At 35.5% G+C, this 15783-nt stretch overlaps 1 long non-coding RNA gene across 1 annotated transcript; it reads right to left on the bottom strand.

Annotated features, from left to right (window-relative positions):
• Positions 1-3505: 3505 nt before the first annotated feature.
• Positions 3506-15657, bottom strand: LOC148216980 (uncharacterized). The gene is made up of 3 exons (XR_015794897.1): positions 15550-15657; positions 10430-10513; positions 3506-3715 (listed from the first exon to the last, which is right to left on the bottom strand). It is a non-coding gene; the product is annotated as an uncharacterized LOC148216980 (long non-coding RNA).
• Positions 15658-15783: the final 126 nt, after the last annotated feature.

Genomic DNA, 15783 nt, shown 5'->3' with positions numbered 1-15783 from the left:
TTTTATGGGCAAAGCATTCCATTCTAGTCTCCCAATAAACACCAATTTTCATATGGCAAGTCTATTAGTTTTTCCATAAGTTCTTTGCAGAATATAGCTTTGTTATCATTAGGGGCATATATTCCTAATATGAGAACCTTGGTTTCATTCAAATTAATTTCAGCCCCCACATATCTGCCATAATTATTAGTCAATATTTGACTGATTGTGGGTTTATATACAAAACAACTTCATTTTTCTTACTTTTCCCTGCCAAAATAAATTCTTGTCCCAGATTATTATAAATCAAATATTTTTGTCCTTTTTTCTTATGTGTTTCCCGTAAACAAATTACTTATTTTAACTTTTTCAAATAATACCCTTTTTTCTTTTGTGCGGAATATTCACCCCATTTATTTCCACATTAGGCATTTAAAATCCATATTTATATTCTAAACTTAGAAAAGTCTATACCAGTAGCTCCCAGCATAGTAGTCTCTTCCTCACTCTGTTGCTGTATTTGGTGCATAGTTCCTTCCTTTTGATCCACTTGCATCTCTTCCAATTCCTCTTTAAATCTTTCAAGGAAATCTCTTGCCTTTTGGACTGAGTTAAGTCAAAATCTCTGCTGCTTAAAAGTTAAGATCACTCATTTCAATTTATCCCAATGAAATGGTATCTTTTTCTGTTTGAGTTTGAGTCAGTCTGGAAGGTGTATTCTTTTCTCTTATGCAATATTCTGATAGGTATTTCTTTAAGCAGTATTACATCTGAGTTGTTAATCCTTAGCTTAGTATTAAAATGTTGTAGAACCTGGTCTCTTGTCTTCTTCCTGACAAAGTGCACAAGTATATCTCTTGGTATATTTCTTAGCTTTGCATATCTTATATTAATTCTGTACACGTTGTCCACTTTTGCATCCATATCTTCTTCATCCCATTCCAAAAATTTTATTAAGGATTCAACAACCCACTCCCTAATATTTTCACCAGATTCCTCTGGAACTGCTCTCAGTCTCAAATAGAATTCTTTCTCTCCTAATTCCAGTAATGCCACATTATCTAAATCTTTTTTCATCTCTCTCTTTATTATTTCTGCCTTATTTTCCAAAAAGTTGTGCTTATTATGTGTTTTGTATAACATTTTATTTAATATTGATAAGATTCCTTTGCTATTAATTGCTCTTCTTAATTGGTAGGATCTATATTTTACAAAGAAGTGATTGAATTAGACCAAAGGTTTTGCAAAATATATTGAGTTGTAACCGTGTTTCCACCTACAATGTTGCTAATTTTGTAAAACACTCTGTTTTCCCATTTTTGTGCTGAACATATTTATCTTCATACTTAAATAGAAAGTCATTAAAAATGGAAAAAGAGGAACCAGAACTAATTTCCACCTTTTCCATGTCTAATAGTAAATATTAATTTCTTATTCTTAGGGATGGTACTACTCTGATAAAGAATCCCATATTAACTTAATTTGTGTCCTTTTCAGCATTGTTTGATGGTTTAATGATACAAATTAATTGTCTTGCTTGAAAGGCATCAGAGTACTTCAGATTTAGTCTGCATTCATCATGTGTTTGTTTATATCCTTCTAAAAGTGACAGGAAAACCCTACCAGTGCAAGATGATGGATTTTGAATGTTGGTTCTTAGGTTATGCCCAATGTTAATAAAACTATACATTAATTAGAATTAATATACTGTGGTTGAAACTGTATGATGTGTAGTTTCAGGACATAATAAGTATTCCTGTTTACAAAATATGTTTGTACTTGGAGAAAAAACTGTTATCACAAATAGCAGTATTCATTCTAATTTATAAAATACCACTGTCAATTATTTTTGTAGGAATATTTAGAAAAGAACAAAAATTTGAAGAAGTATGATACATTGGGTAAATCATATTTTATTAAAATAATATTTTATGTGACATTCTGCATTTTCTGATTTTTTTACATTGCTGAGGCAATGTTATAAGAGATTGTAACTGTACTGTATATTAGTGGAAGCATGGATTTATAGATATTCAAGATATGTGATGAATTAATCTATATGTTATATGGCAACTCTTACAAATCATCTGGAAAAAATGATAGAAGAGTTTCAGAAATGGTAGAAGAAAACAGTCTAGGGCACTTCAAACATAAATTCCCTATAAAAATTGGATAAAAGCCAGTGCCATATAAATAACCATTCACTTCATCCTATGAAGTTGTGCTGTCCCTGAATCCTCCTTTGGATGGTCCCCTAACCATTTAGAGAAAATCTGGAGAAAGGGGGAAGTGCAGTGTGGAAGGGGAATTATCTCCTGTTCTTTTCCATTGATGAAAGTCATTGTATCAGTGCAAGAAGTTATGGAGTACTAACTAAAAGTACTAACTGCATTTCCTTATAGCAAGCTTTGTTCACTAACTTTTTCACAGTCTACATGCACTGAAAGTTGCATCAAAATAGATGTGGGAATTCCTAAATTAGCAATGCATATGAGTAGGGGTATTGCCCCCAGTACCTATTTAGGCAAAATATCCCATGTGAAATAACTTACTTTTCAGCTCTTTTTGCTTAAATATATCCTCATGAAGGGTGACCTTTATGTCAACATAAATAATGCTTGGAGCCTAGCAACATCATAATCTCTAGCTAAGTAACCTTTTAACTTCCCTTTTGGTACTCAGGAGACCAATGTTAAGGATGTATTGAGGAGTTTGAAGTGACATTAGCAATATATTTTACTAGATCTTTTATATAAAGCCAGAAGAAATTCTGAGTTGACATGTCTGTGTATTGGTAGCTAATATAATATTGGAGCTTTCAGTCTTGAAAAGATTGCAAAAGTTTTAATTTTCTGCATGAAGGATAGAGATAGCATTCTTTGAGTTTCTCATTTGACCTATAGGGGTACTATAGCTTAATAAACCCCATCACCAAAAATAGCTAAAATAAGGTGCTGAATCTCAGCATTGAAATAATCCAAAATCTCTGTAATAATTGTTCCTATTACAATGATGAACAATGATTACAATACCTATTACTTGGTAAAGTTATAATTTTACTGGACGATACACTGTAATGTAATCTTAAGAACTGCCCAATACTCAGTGCACATTATTCTAATGTTTTCTGTTCCAGAGGAGGTCAGTTAATTGCCCACACACTCAGAATATTCCAGAGAAAAATACTGGAATATACAGGTTAGAAATTTAGAGGTGAAATGAGACTATAGCTGCTCATCTGGAAATAGTCCAGAATAACTTTTTAAGGAACATCTTGGGTCTTCCATTCCTGCACCTTGCCACACGTTAGAATGGAGACAGGACTGTCATCAATATCTGGTAAAGCCCACATGATATTACTAAAACGTTGTAAAAAACTTGCCACACTCCCAGATTACCAATTGCGATTGGCACTGGGAAAGAAAACAGTGGGCAAATAAATATCTTATTGTGCAAGTATTCTCCTTGCCCTCACTAAAGGAATTTAAATTCTGGGTTAGAGAAAAGATTCATGACTGACTTTTAGAGTGGGCTGCTGGTCAGATGCAGGCTTAGTCCAATGATCAAAGTTCTCCCTTAGTAATCCTCAGATCAAGAAAAACAGATTATTTTTGCAACACTTACCAGTGTACCATCACAGAAGGCATTCACCAGCTTATGCTTCCAAACTATGCTCTGAGCATAACTTGATGGGAGATTCCACAAAGTCCCCCAGGAACAGGTGTCTTACATTTCCCTTTTAAGGTGGAGAAAAAATACTGGGTTAAATTATGAACATTAAGGACTCTGAAGCACCATGTGTAAATGTTTCATTGGCAGATGCACACCCTTGTATTAATTATCAAATGACCATTTTTATGTTGTTATGTTTTAAAATGAGAAAGAGATATGTTCCTCTTAGACCTTCCAGACCTCTGGCTAGGCTGTACTTTTAGGCTCAGATTTATTCCATTTTAGTTATATTAGTACTGTTATTCCAGACAGAAAATTAAAATTAAAATAAATAAAATTATGATAATTAGGTTTAATGTTTTATGTATTGTGCCAGTTTTATAATCTGCTACAACAATAAACTGATTTATTATAAAGAGAAAACATATACTGAATCTGGAATTTTAAAATAAATGTAAAACAATCACTTTCCCAGGAGACGATCTGTTTCCTATGTAATTGCAAGGGCTATCATCTCTGGGGTTGCAAAAAGCCAGACAATCGCTAGATGGCAGAGAGATGGAAAATTGATTTTTGCAGCTCAGATGTAGCTGCCCTACTATTGCCATATTGCCACATGATACAAAAACATGACTTAGATTTATAGCTATAATTCTAAAGCATGGTTTATGTATCCAGCAGACTATATTCTTGAGTTACTGCTTTTGTTTTAACCATTTCAGGATTTTTCTTTCTATATTAATTCCCATTTCAGGTGAGCAATTATCTTAATTGGTCATGAAATATCACATTATGACTTTGTTGACATATCGCATTAGCCCATAATGCAGTGTGCTTCTTCGTTGTGTAGTGTTATATATTAAATCAATCATTTTTAGTTATTCAAATAATCTTGGTTAATAATAATTTCTTAGTATGAAGTGAAACTCAGCCACTGTAATTTGAAAATTTTCAGAAAATCAGCAAGAATTTCTGCTATTATCTTAACCATGTAATCAAATTTAATGTCAGGAAATGGTTTGGGATAATAGATGATTTGAACTAAATGTGCTTTATTAATTAAGGTGTTCTGGTCAGCTGGGCTGCCATTGGCACCTAACTTGCCCTTATTTTATATATATTAACATCAGTACATTGATGGCCCAAGAAGAGATTATTTCTCTGAAAAGACATTTGCAACACATACTTCATTGGTAATGTGGAGATGATCTCAATAGGTGGCAGCATCTGGTTAGTATTTGGGTGGGAAACCTCCAGGGAATCAGATGGCTTTAGGCTAGAAAGGGGCACAGAAGAAGGCAATGGCAAACCACTTTCATAGGATGGCCAAGAAAACTGCATGGATATCTTTATGAAATCACCAGAAGTCAAGCTTGGCTTGAACAAAACTTTAACTTTTAAAATCTGGGTGACTAAAACTGAAACCAAATTCAGGAAGTCTGGGAGGTTTTTTCTTGAAAATTAGAGCCTGTACTTTGCATGTAGTATCTGGTTCCTTCTGGGAAGTATCCTTAGAAATACTTTTAAGGAGTTCAAATGTTTCTTAAATGTTAAGTTTTTAAATTAAAACAGCTGGAAAGTTTTTTTTTTCTTTTTATTGTAAAAGAACAAGAATAACAACTAACAATAGAAGAGGGAGAAACAGATTTGCAGCCCAATTTTTTTCATACGTATTGAAATGCAATTCCCACTTAACTCACAGGAACATAATCCTATATGATGAAGGACTGCAGTCTTATTCACTCTTCCTTTTCCTTATGGTTACTAGCCTATTTATTTTGCCATTTCTTCTAAGCTATGATAGAAAATGCAGAAACAGCCTTCACAAGCAATCCTATGAATGTTTTCTCAAAAGTAAATTTTGATGTGACTTCTTCCCAAATGCAACATTACATTCTTATAATTATAAGTTATTAAGTTAATTTTCTCGGTTTAACTAATTCTGCAAACTTGAGTCAGTGAAGAACTATTGAATTTCCATCATTTGAGTCATTTGTGATAAAAAGACTGACCAACCAGTCCACCTAGATAGAGGTCACTTTAAATTGTTCCTTTAGGCCTTTTGCATCTTGACATGTAAATCTAGGCTTTTTTTAAAAAAATGGCAACGTGCCTGAAAAGAGTTTCTGGTATTGTGGATAAAATTGCTGCATGTTTTAGGTCTTCACATTCCTGGTGCTTTGCACCAGGGTTCCGTCCATTTTTCTAAGTCTCATCGTGCCAGTAATACCAGCATGATCTAAACAGAATAGTTCACCATTGCACTTGCTTTTTGTTGAACAAGAAGAAGTCTATTTTTATAAAGTCAGGTATTGTGCAGTTTCTATTTGGATGTTTTCTGAGTAAAATAGAAGAATCACCCATTTATGTTACTGTCTTAGCAGTTGCAAGTCAGGTTGTGGTTTATTTAAAGACGTAACTGCTTTCATGAACTCATGTAACCCTTGTGCAAATTATAAAAGATTTTTTATGTAAATGCAAGCCACTGAAGAAGTCATCTAAAAAGTCCAACTTTATTGGACAGTGTTATGATTAATGAAAAATACTTACATATATTTATTGTTATAGTGTATTGTCCCAACATGTTTTTTTTAATCATTTATTTATAAAAAGGCTTACAGCATTCAGATCACTTAATTAGAGGTATAATCCTATTGTTTGAGATTGACTTTTTAAATTAATTCTATAATTGTAATATAGTTCATAACCTAATATAGTTCTAGCTATATATTAGAGTATTCCCACTTTTGCTCTTTTGCTATTTTCTAAATGTATCTACTATCTCTTCTTCAAACCTTTTTGAAAAAGGATCGTGCAATATAGTATGAACATGAGCTCTTAATTGACCAGAAAACCCATTTTGCGCCAAGTCTAAAAAGGAATTGTTTATGGTCCTTTTATTAATACGGTTTTATTATTTTCATTTAAGAATTTTTGCAGAATACAGATGTGTCTCACCAGATAACAGTACCTGATTGATTTTGGTTGGCCTGTGATGCTTAGCAGGCCTGTGCCTGGTTATTATTTAGATAGGAGATGTCCAGGGAATCCAGAGGTGTAGGATAGATGGGGAAATTTTTAAAATATTTTGGTAGAAGGCAGTAGCAAATCACTTTCATTTTGTTGCCAAGAAAGCTACATGGACAAGTCTCTAAAGTCATTGGGAGTCAACCCCAATTTTATCTTTACAAAGACAGATATCATTAATATTGGTTTGTGAGTGGGAGCAATTGGATAATCTAGGATATGCATACTAGTTACATTAGCAGAATAACATCCTTTCTACAAATCAGATTTCTTTGCTGTATGAAACTTTAACCTGCTTGGATTGGCCTTCCATAATTTAAAAAAATAATTCATGATGACAATTTAGTATGCTAATTTTATGAAGTATTATATTGACTATTTGTCTCCCAGGTGCTAAATAATCATGAAACAACAAATTTATTTGGGCCATGAAGGAAAAATTTAACCTAACCACTTAGCTATTTAATTACTTCTAGTCTAGCTAGATTTATTAAGATTGTTTGAAACATTATCTGGAATACGTTTTCCTGCATAAATATATCTATTTAAATAAATAAATTGTCCTCTTTGAGAACTGTAAAATAATCACATAGATCATGATTTTATCCTATATTTACTTAAAATATATTGGTAAATAAGGTGAACTGATTTCTGGTGCTTAATCTTATAATGCAGCACATAGCATATTGTTCGATTCCATGTGCTTTATTCCTAAATAAGCGGGCAAAGAACTGTATCTTCAAGAAGACATTGATTTGAATACAAACTTAGTCATGAGACTAGTTCAACTGACATTTATTGGTCTCAGGCTATTCATGACTAAATTTATGTCAAACTGATTTCAGTTGCTCTACTCTAAGTATGAATAATCTGGGTCCAACCAAAGGTAAATATCCAATTGAAAAACAACTTTAAACAATTGTCTTTCAATCCCTATGTGGATCTAGTAGCACTTATTCCCAAATAAGGATAGAATTGGAGTTTTGTTTTGTTTTTTGGCTCTGATAATTTTGTTGGCATGCAGGATGCATGTTTATAGGTGCATGCCAGCATTATGTAGAGCTTGTATAAACATTCTCCTCCTCCCACCCATGTAGCAATGCAGAAACTGCTCTTCCAGGAATGTCAAGATAGTATCTGAAGGAGCCAAATCTATTCAGCTTTCACATTTTGTCAGGAAAAGTGAGGAATGAAAGGAATGTTGGTGAATTTTAATAGTATCTGTTCTTTTTAAAGAGAAAGTTAGGTCAGAGTGAAGCCTTGAGGATGTATCTTCCAAAGAAAAAGAAATCCTCCCCTCATTTTTCTCTGAGGATTATATTGGAAAGATACTTTGAATACACAGAAACTGAGGGCTAGCTAAACCAGAGAGAATCAATGTTTGAACAGAATGAAACCCTTTGCCCAGCAAATTACCTTTTTTAGTGATCATGATAGATAATGAGCTTAAGGAACTATATGATGAATACACAGTCTAACAAAATACATGCAGTCTGTCTGAATACACAGGTACCTGGAAATGCAACAGCATGCTAGAGTGGACTAAATGGTGTGCCAAAAACCCAAAGAAGATCAAAGTATGACTGCTGGATAAAAATACCAAGAATCAGGACATGAACTTCCATGATCAAGAACTACCCAAGAACAGCTAGACCCCTCCTCATATTGTGTTCTACATTGTATTTCATGACAAGATTGATTAATACCAGCTGGTCAGAGTTTTAACACTTTTAAGTTACAGAATAGGAGATTAAGAGTTCTGTGTGTTTAAACTGGGAGAAGTGAGTGAAGTATGTAAGGGTGTGGGTGTAGCGTGTAAGCACTTCTCCATTCTATAGCTCACTATTTTGTTTGTTGCTGTTTGCCTACTATTTTGTTGTTGTTGTTTAGTCGTTAAGTCGTGTCCGACTCTACTATTTTGCTTGCTATCTTTTCCACATTGGGAAATCTTTCTGGAATCAAGGAGCTACAAGTCAGCTTTTGGTAATTATCTGATTATTAATTTAGATAACCTCTCTGCTAAACTGTGATCAGCCAAGTGTATCTTTAAATAGTTGTGCTAGAACTGGGAAATGTATTAAAAGGACAACTGTATTTCAGTCTTTAATTAAATAAACCTATGCAATTGTTGCACTGTGTACTGTTGCCTTTTGGGATAATTGTGTCAACCAGGGGCAAAAATCCTGAGATGGGAAGGAAAAAGCTCCCTATGTCTTCTCGCCTCCCCCCCAACCCCAAGTAGATAGGATTTTGGAGAAGGATCCCCTTTAGGCCTTTAGACTAGGTGCAAAGGCTTTATCAAAATTCATGATAAAGTTGGGTGGCCTATAGAATGAATGAATGAATGAATGAATGAATGAATGAATGAATGAATGAATGAATGAATGAATGAATGAATGAATGAGGTCCATGGGCCAGTTCTTTATTCCACATAAAGAATTATAAGATTTTTAAATCCTTAAATTTGGTTCTGTTAAAAAATGCATGGACACAGTTTGATACCCAGCTAGGTTTTGTGTGTGTTTATGTAGTTAGTATTGTGGTTATACATGATCTGAATAAATATAAAATTCTCCCAGTAATTTGACATCAGGGTATAAGCTGACACGTGAATGTAGGAAATAATTTAAGTTAAAATTATGATAATTTTCACAATGAATATATGCAACACAAATATATTTGGATCTGTCATTCTAAAAATGGCATGGTTTATCTGCTAAATTGTATCTTACTGAACTCTACATATCAGCCAACTATATCTATTAGCTATGTTTGTAAAGTGCAGTGTGATTGGGAACACAGGGCTGTTGCATGTAGATTCTATTATAATTCTGGGAAAGTTCAGTGAAATGTTTCTTTATTTACTTGTACTGATTTAGAAAACATATATGCCAGCTATTTCCTTAATGGCTCTGTGAGGCTTACAAAACTACAGTAAAAACACAAGAATAAAAATATCATTAAAAATAAATATTGAATGCTACAATTAAAACTCTAAGATGTTCATTACCTTTTACTTTTAATGATATCTTTTTATATACAGAGTTTAACTTTATACACTTTCAGAGAGTATCAGATACATCTATTTGAGGCAATATTAGTATTGTTGTTAAATAAATCCTTTTACTTCTGTCTTTTGATTAGGTTTGATTGCTATTTATAGAATATTTATGAAAACATAACGGTTGGTAAGAATGAGCAGTGTACACCAGAAAACGATTAAGCTTTACACACATATACACACATATATGCACACACACACACACAAAGATATTGTTAATGTTGTTGTAAGATAAATAAGATAATATTCATTTAGCAAATATAAAGAGAATTCAATCATTAAAACAATTAGTGTCTGAACAAAAAAGGAACATTTCTGTTTGGTGCTGAAAGGACAGCACCAATCATATCTTCCTCACAGGTAGGAGGCTAGAGGGAAATAGAAGTTGGCACAAGTCCTCTGCATTAGTGTTTACATTACATTCATAAATACCCACTAGATTTGGATTAATTGTTAGCACTGAATAATATTCTTAACCATTGATACATTAGGATTTATTATCTGAGAAGCTGAATCTTTGGACAGTTTTTCACCTTTTGAAAACGATAAATGCAAGAAAACTGTTGCTGGAAGTGCAAGAATGCTCAATTTCCCCATGTTTTTAGTTTTACACTGAAAGCAAAGATTAGCAAGCCAGAATAACTCCTAATATTTTACTACTGTTGCTTAAAAGTATCTAGGGGCTTTTACCTCGGGAGCGCCTTCTAAATATCCAGGAAGGAACCCATTGCCAGGATGTGGGTTGTATGCTGATACACAGATGTGCAAACATATCTGATGAAATGAATAAAGGAAAGGAATAGTAGAAGTGTAACTTAATTTTTGAAAACAAAAGAACAATTACAGAACTCAGTCATAGAACACACAATTACAAGGCAATTCCTAACTATTTAGGACTGGTAGAAAAAAGGTTATAATTTGCAGCCTTTACCTAGAGGAATTTATTATCAATTTAGTACTAACATTTTATAAATGTTAATTTATGAAAAAAAAAAAGTATAAAATGCCAACCCAATCAAACCTAACAAATATCAGCTAGTAACAAACAGAAGTTAGTAAGAGCTTTCCTAGATAGTAACTTGAAAAGCAGCAGAATTTCTAATCTGTCAGGAATTGATACCATTTCTGTGCTGGTAAGTTGGCAATACAGTGGAGAGTTATATGAAATAATTGCACATAAGTTTCTCTAGCATTAGTAATACCCTACAGCAATAAACATAAGGCTCGCACAAAAACAGCTGTTTGGGAGAAATGAATATTTGAATTTTACATACATAAAGTATACATTTAATTAGGTAGGTATACAGTAGCAAGTCAAGGTTAAAGAGTATTCCATGTGGGAAAGCCTGTGACAACCCCATTTTTAAGCGTAGCCATGTTGTCCTCAGAAAGATACAGTAATCAACAGAGTCTGTGTGTTCTTTAAGTTGATGGAAATTACAGTGTTTGAAACAACAAATTCTAATGAAGTGCAGAAAGGGTTGAATTATCTCCTTGCATTTCTAAATAAGATCCTCAGTAACACAAGAACAAAAGATTAATTACAAATCATACACACATCCTTGCTCAGGTTTTATTATTACTACAGTTTATTATTACTACTACATTTGAAATGGTAAAGGGATAAAAGAACTACAGCAACAGGTCAAACCAATCAATTCAAACATTTGTAGCAAATTGCACCATAGACTTAATTAACAATGCACAAGAATATGAAGAGTATACACCAGGACCTAATCTTAGCGTAAAGTAATTTGCATTTTTAAATGCACTCAAAATCTCCACAAAGGATAGAAGAGACTGCTGTGATGAACACAAAAAACTCAAATATTTTGAGTATCACTTCTAAACATGATACTATTATTTTACCTCCTTTAGGAAATGGTACTCAGAGGTTAAACACACACTATAATGTATTTTTTTGACAGCTCCCTTTCTTTCCTGGCAAAGTTTAGGGATCACAGATCCAATTTGCATAACAGGTACAAAATTGGTAGCATTTCCCTCTATCTAACACCAATCCAGCCACCTGGCCTTCAAGTTGGGCTCATTGGAACAGGAGTAGAGATGACCACCAAACTACATGTCTCTCATTTATTTATTTATTTTATTTATTTGAGCAATTTACATGGCTGCCCAACTCACTCAGTGACTCTGGGCAGCTTACAAGAATAAAAATCCCAAATACAAGACCCACTCCACCCTCCATCCCCCTGAGGACAACAATACATTTACACTAGCCATTTGATGGGCTCCATGTTTACCTGGGATCCCCAGGCCCGCTGGCAAAACCATGTCTTCAGGGCCTTGCAGAAGAGCATCAAGGTGGGGGCCAGTCTTATCTCTGTGGGGATAATGTTCCACAGGGAGGGAGCCACCACAGAGAAGGCCCTTCTTCTAGGTCCCATTAGATGGACTTCCTTAATAGGGGGGACCCGAAACATACCCTGCTGGCCTGATCTGATGGGTTGGGCAGATGAAACTGGGAAAAGGTGGCCCTTCAAATAACCTGGCCCCAAGCCATGTAGGGCTTTAAAGGTGACAACCAGCACCTTGAAGTGGACCAGGAAGCAAATCGGCAGCCAATGCAGCTTCTGCAAGAGAGGTGACACATGTGCAAATCTAGGCTTGCACAAAACTATGCGGGCTGCCGCATTCTGAACCAACTGAAGCTTCCATATATTTTTCAAGGGCAGCCCCATGTAGAGCATACTACAGTAGTCAAGGCGGGAGGTGACTAGGGTGTGGGGGGCTGTGAGCAGGGCCTGTTGGCCCAGGAAAGGGCATAACTGGCGCACAACCTGCAGTTGTGCAAAGGCCTTCCTGGCCACAACTGCCACCTGCTCCTTGAGCAGGAGACTCAAGTCCACAAGAACCCCCAGATTACGCGCCAGGTCCATCTGGAGCAGTGCAACCTCATCCAAGACCAAAGAGGGTCAGAGAACTCCAAACCCAGAGCCATTCGGTCTTGCCAGGGTTCAGTTTCAACCCACTGCTCCCCATCCAGACCTCCACAGCCTCCAGGCCCTGCAAGGAGGAGGACATGGCATCACTTAACTCCCCATGGGCTGAGATACACAGCTGAGTCTCATCAGCATACTGATGGTATCTCACCCCATGGTGACGGATGATCTCACCCGGTGTTAAGCAGAAGCGGAGAAAGTACCAAACCCTGTGGAACCCCACAAATCTCACTCTCTATCAACACTGACTGGGAACGGCCACAGAGGAAGGAAGTGAACCAGGACACCACAGTGCCCCCCACTCCCAACCCCTGAAACCACTCCAGAAGGATACCACGGTCAGTGGTATTGAAGGCTGCCAAGAGATCAAGTAGAGTGAGGACGGATGCACTACCCCATTTCGCTCCTGCCAGAGGTCATCAAAAAGCGTGATCAATGCTGTTTCTGTCTGTCCCCTATCCAGGCCTGAACCCCGACTGAAAAGGGTCCAGATAATCAGTTTCATCCTTTGGAATGGCACACCCAATGATTATGATGAAAGCTGTCTTCTCAGATGGTGCAGGGAAGGATGGCATTTGAGAAATGGAGATGGGGGTTGGATATGAGATAGGGGGTATTACCTGCTGGATGGTATCTTCTAGATTAAGGATAAGTAAACTGTTGCCTGGAGAGACTACATGTAGAAAACAACCTATTTCTGCCTCCGAAGAGGGTGAGATAAGAATACCCTGACATTCTGAGATATAATTATAGCTTGCCATCTCTGTGGAAATATGGACTGTTAATAATTATGCATGGCTGTTGTTATTTGGACACTGCCTTTGTTCTGTAAAGCAAACATGATGGTATTATTTTGGGGTCAACAGCTATTTCTTCAACCTGTTTTAAAATACTTTCAGAAATTTAGCTTGAGATGTTACTGCACATTATAATTACATTTATAACGGCATTTATTCATTTGCATTTGTTTATTCTGACATTTTTCAGGAGCAAAGGGTACAGTTGTTCCTGTTTTTGTTAGGTCTGTGTGTTCATGGTACCCATGCACTGGAAATCAGTGAGATGTAAAATTTAGAACTTGGAATTTGAGCTGCCTAATATTAGTGCTAGAAGCTGGCAATTGTTAACAGCTTAAAAAGAGTGCTGTTTTCTTGGTGGCTAACAAATTCTCTGCTATGTCAACATTAAGCGACTGTGGCATTCTTACTATATGGGGTGTTCTTTAGGAACTGCAAATTATGCCTGTATACTGTATAACTAGGTAACCGCTCAGCTCACCTTGATGAAGTGAGTGAAACCAGTCTAATTAGTATACTTTCAGGAACATTATCTTTAATGTTTGCTTTTGAAACTATTGCAGGGCTGTGTCAGTATGTGTCTGTCTGTCTGTCTGTCTATCTAGATCACTCCACTGCAGGATGAAGGCCTCTTCATTGAAGGTTACGGACTGTAATCTATCATGCTGATCCAGTGCAGGCTGGTGGATAGATAGGCTTTTTTTTTTAGGGCTGGGAGAGAATGACTAGCCCAAGGTTGCTCAGCCAGTATTCATGTCTAAGGGAGGACTAGAACCTGGGTCTCCCTGCTCCTACTCCACCACTTTAACCACTACATCATGCTCACTCTCATATGTATATGCACATACACATGCACACATGTAATAATTTAAATCTGACTTTAATTTCAACCTTTCAAAAAATAAGAACTAATGCATTAGATACAGGGAAGTGATGGTGGGTTATTGTGGTTCTTTTTTAAAAAAAAGCTAACAATGACTCTAATTCACCTAATGTTAGTTTGGACAAAAGCTGCATTCTTTTGCATATTTACTTAAAGGTAGGTCCTATTAAATTTAGACATATAGTTGAATGAATACACATATGCAATTAATTACACAGCTCATTAAAAACAAATGGAACAAACTAGTCATACTTCCAGCTAATATGCATCTTAATGCCAATTCTCGACATACTTTAACTGGATCAAGGACACTATTTTAATGCACTTTCTACTAATATACTGTCTCTACTATTGATATCTATCCATGCCTGTGCTAAACTCACAGAAGCAGCATCTAAGGTAAACATGCATTAAACCTGTAGCTAAAGTTGATATTAAACTAATATTACTTTATATAACATAGTTTGCCATAAACATTGTAAACTAAATACTTAAGTTTTCCTGTTAAACAGGTGGCTTACATATTTAGAATGTCTCCTTAAATGTCCTTAATATCGTCCAAATTTTTCACAGAACTGGTACTTCCCCACCCTTGCTTGTTCTGGAAATGTTATAAGAAAGTGATACTCAAGGAATGTTTTCACTTTATCCTCTGCTGTGTTATGTCAAATATGAAGATGCCAAATATGAAGAATTGTATATACATAAAAAAGCACATTTGTTTCAACATGGTACTTGAAAATGTTTCAGCACAAAGGGATTATAGAAAACTATATTATCTATTGTAAATCATTCCGTAATCAACTATTAATAATACACAGAACAGTGCAGAATAAGCTAGCTAATGGTATTTCACCAGGTAATATATTTAAGGCGTTTAGGAAATGCTTGTGGGTTGACATTTTATAGTTGCAACTTTTTGACATGTTAGTATGGGATTGGATAAAGAACTGAATCCCAATGTCAGCTATTTAGAGGCAAACAGCAGGGTACTATTAATCTGTAAGGGTTTACTTTGCATCATAATTTCAGTTTCATAATCTATTCTAAATTGCGAAAATAATAATACTAAGAATAGTAATAATAGTAATAATAGTAATAATAGTAATAGTAATGCCTCTAACCACATGCAGAGTGCTTATCACTCCCCATCAGGCACAGACTTACATAAACAATCTGCCGGCAGCATTCACAAAATGTTTTGTAGATTAATACTTTCCTTTTACACCGGCATTGGACTCGAAACTCTGTCCACGGGGCATTTTTTTATCTACCTTCTAATCGCTATGTCTAATGTCAGTTCAAATTCCAATTCTACGCGGCCGCTCCGCCCACAAAACAGCTGGCGCCGCTTTCCCCTCCCTCCGCTGGTGCTCCGCCTTCTCCCCATCCTGTCCGGAG

The sequence above is a fragment of the Python bivittatus genome, unplaced genomic scaffold, assembly GCF_059951505.1.
Source record: "Python bivittatus isolate LINGU-HERP-01145 unplaced genomic scaffold, Pbiv_v1 ctg000020_np1212, whole genome shotgun sequence".
Lineage (NCBI taxonomy): Eukaryota > Metazoa > Chordata > Lepidosauria > Squamata > Pythonidae > Python > Python bivittatus.
This window is presented reverse-complemented; position numbering and strand designations above follow the sequence as displayed.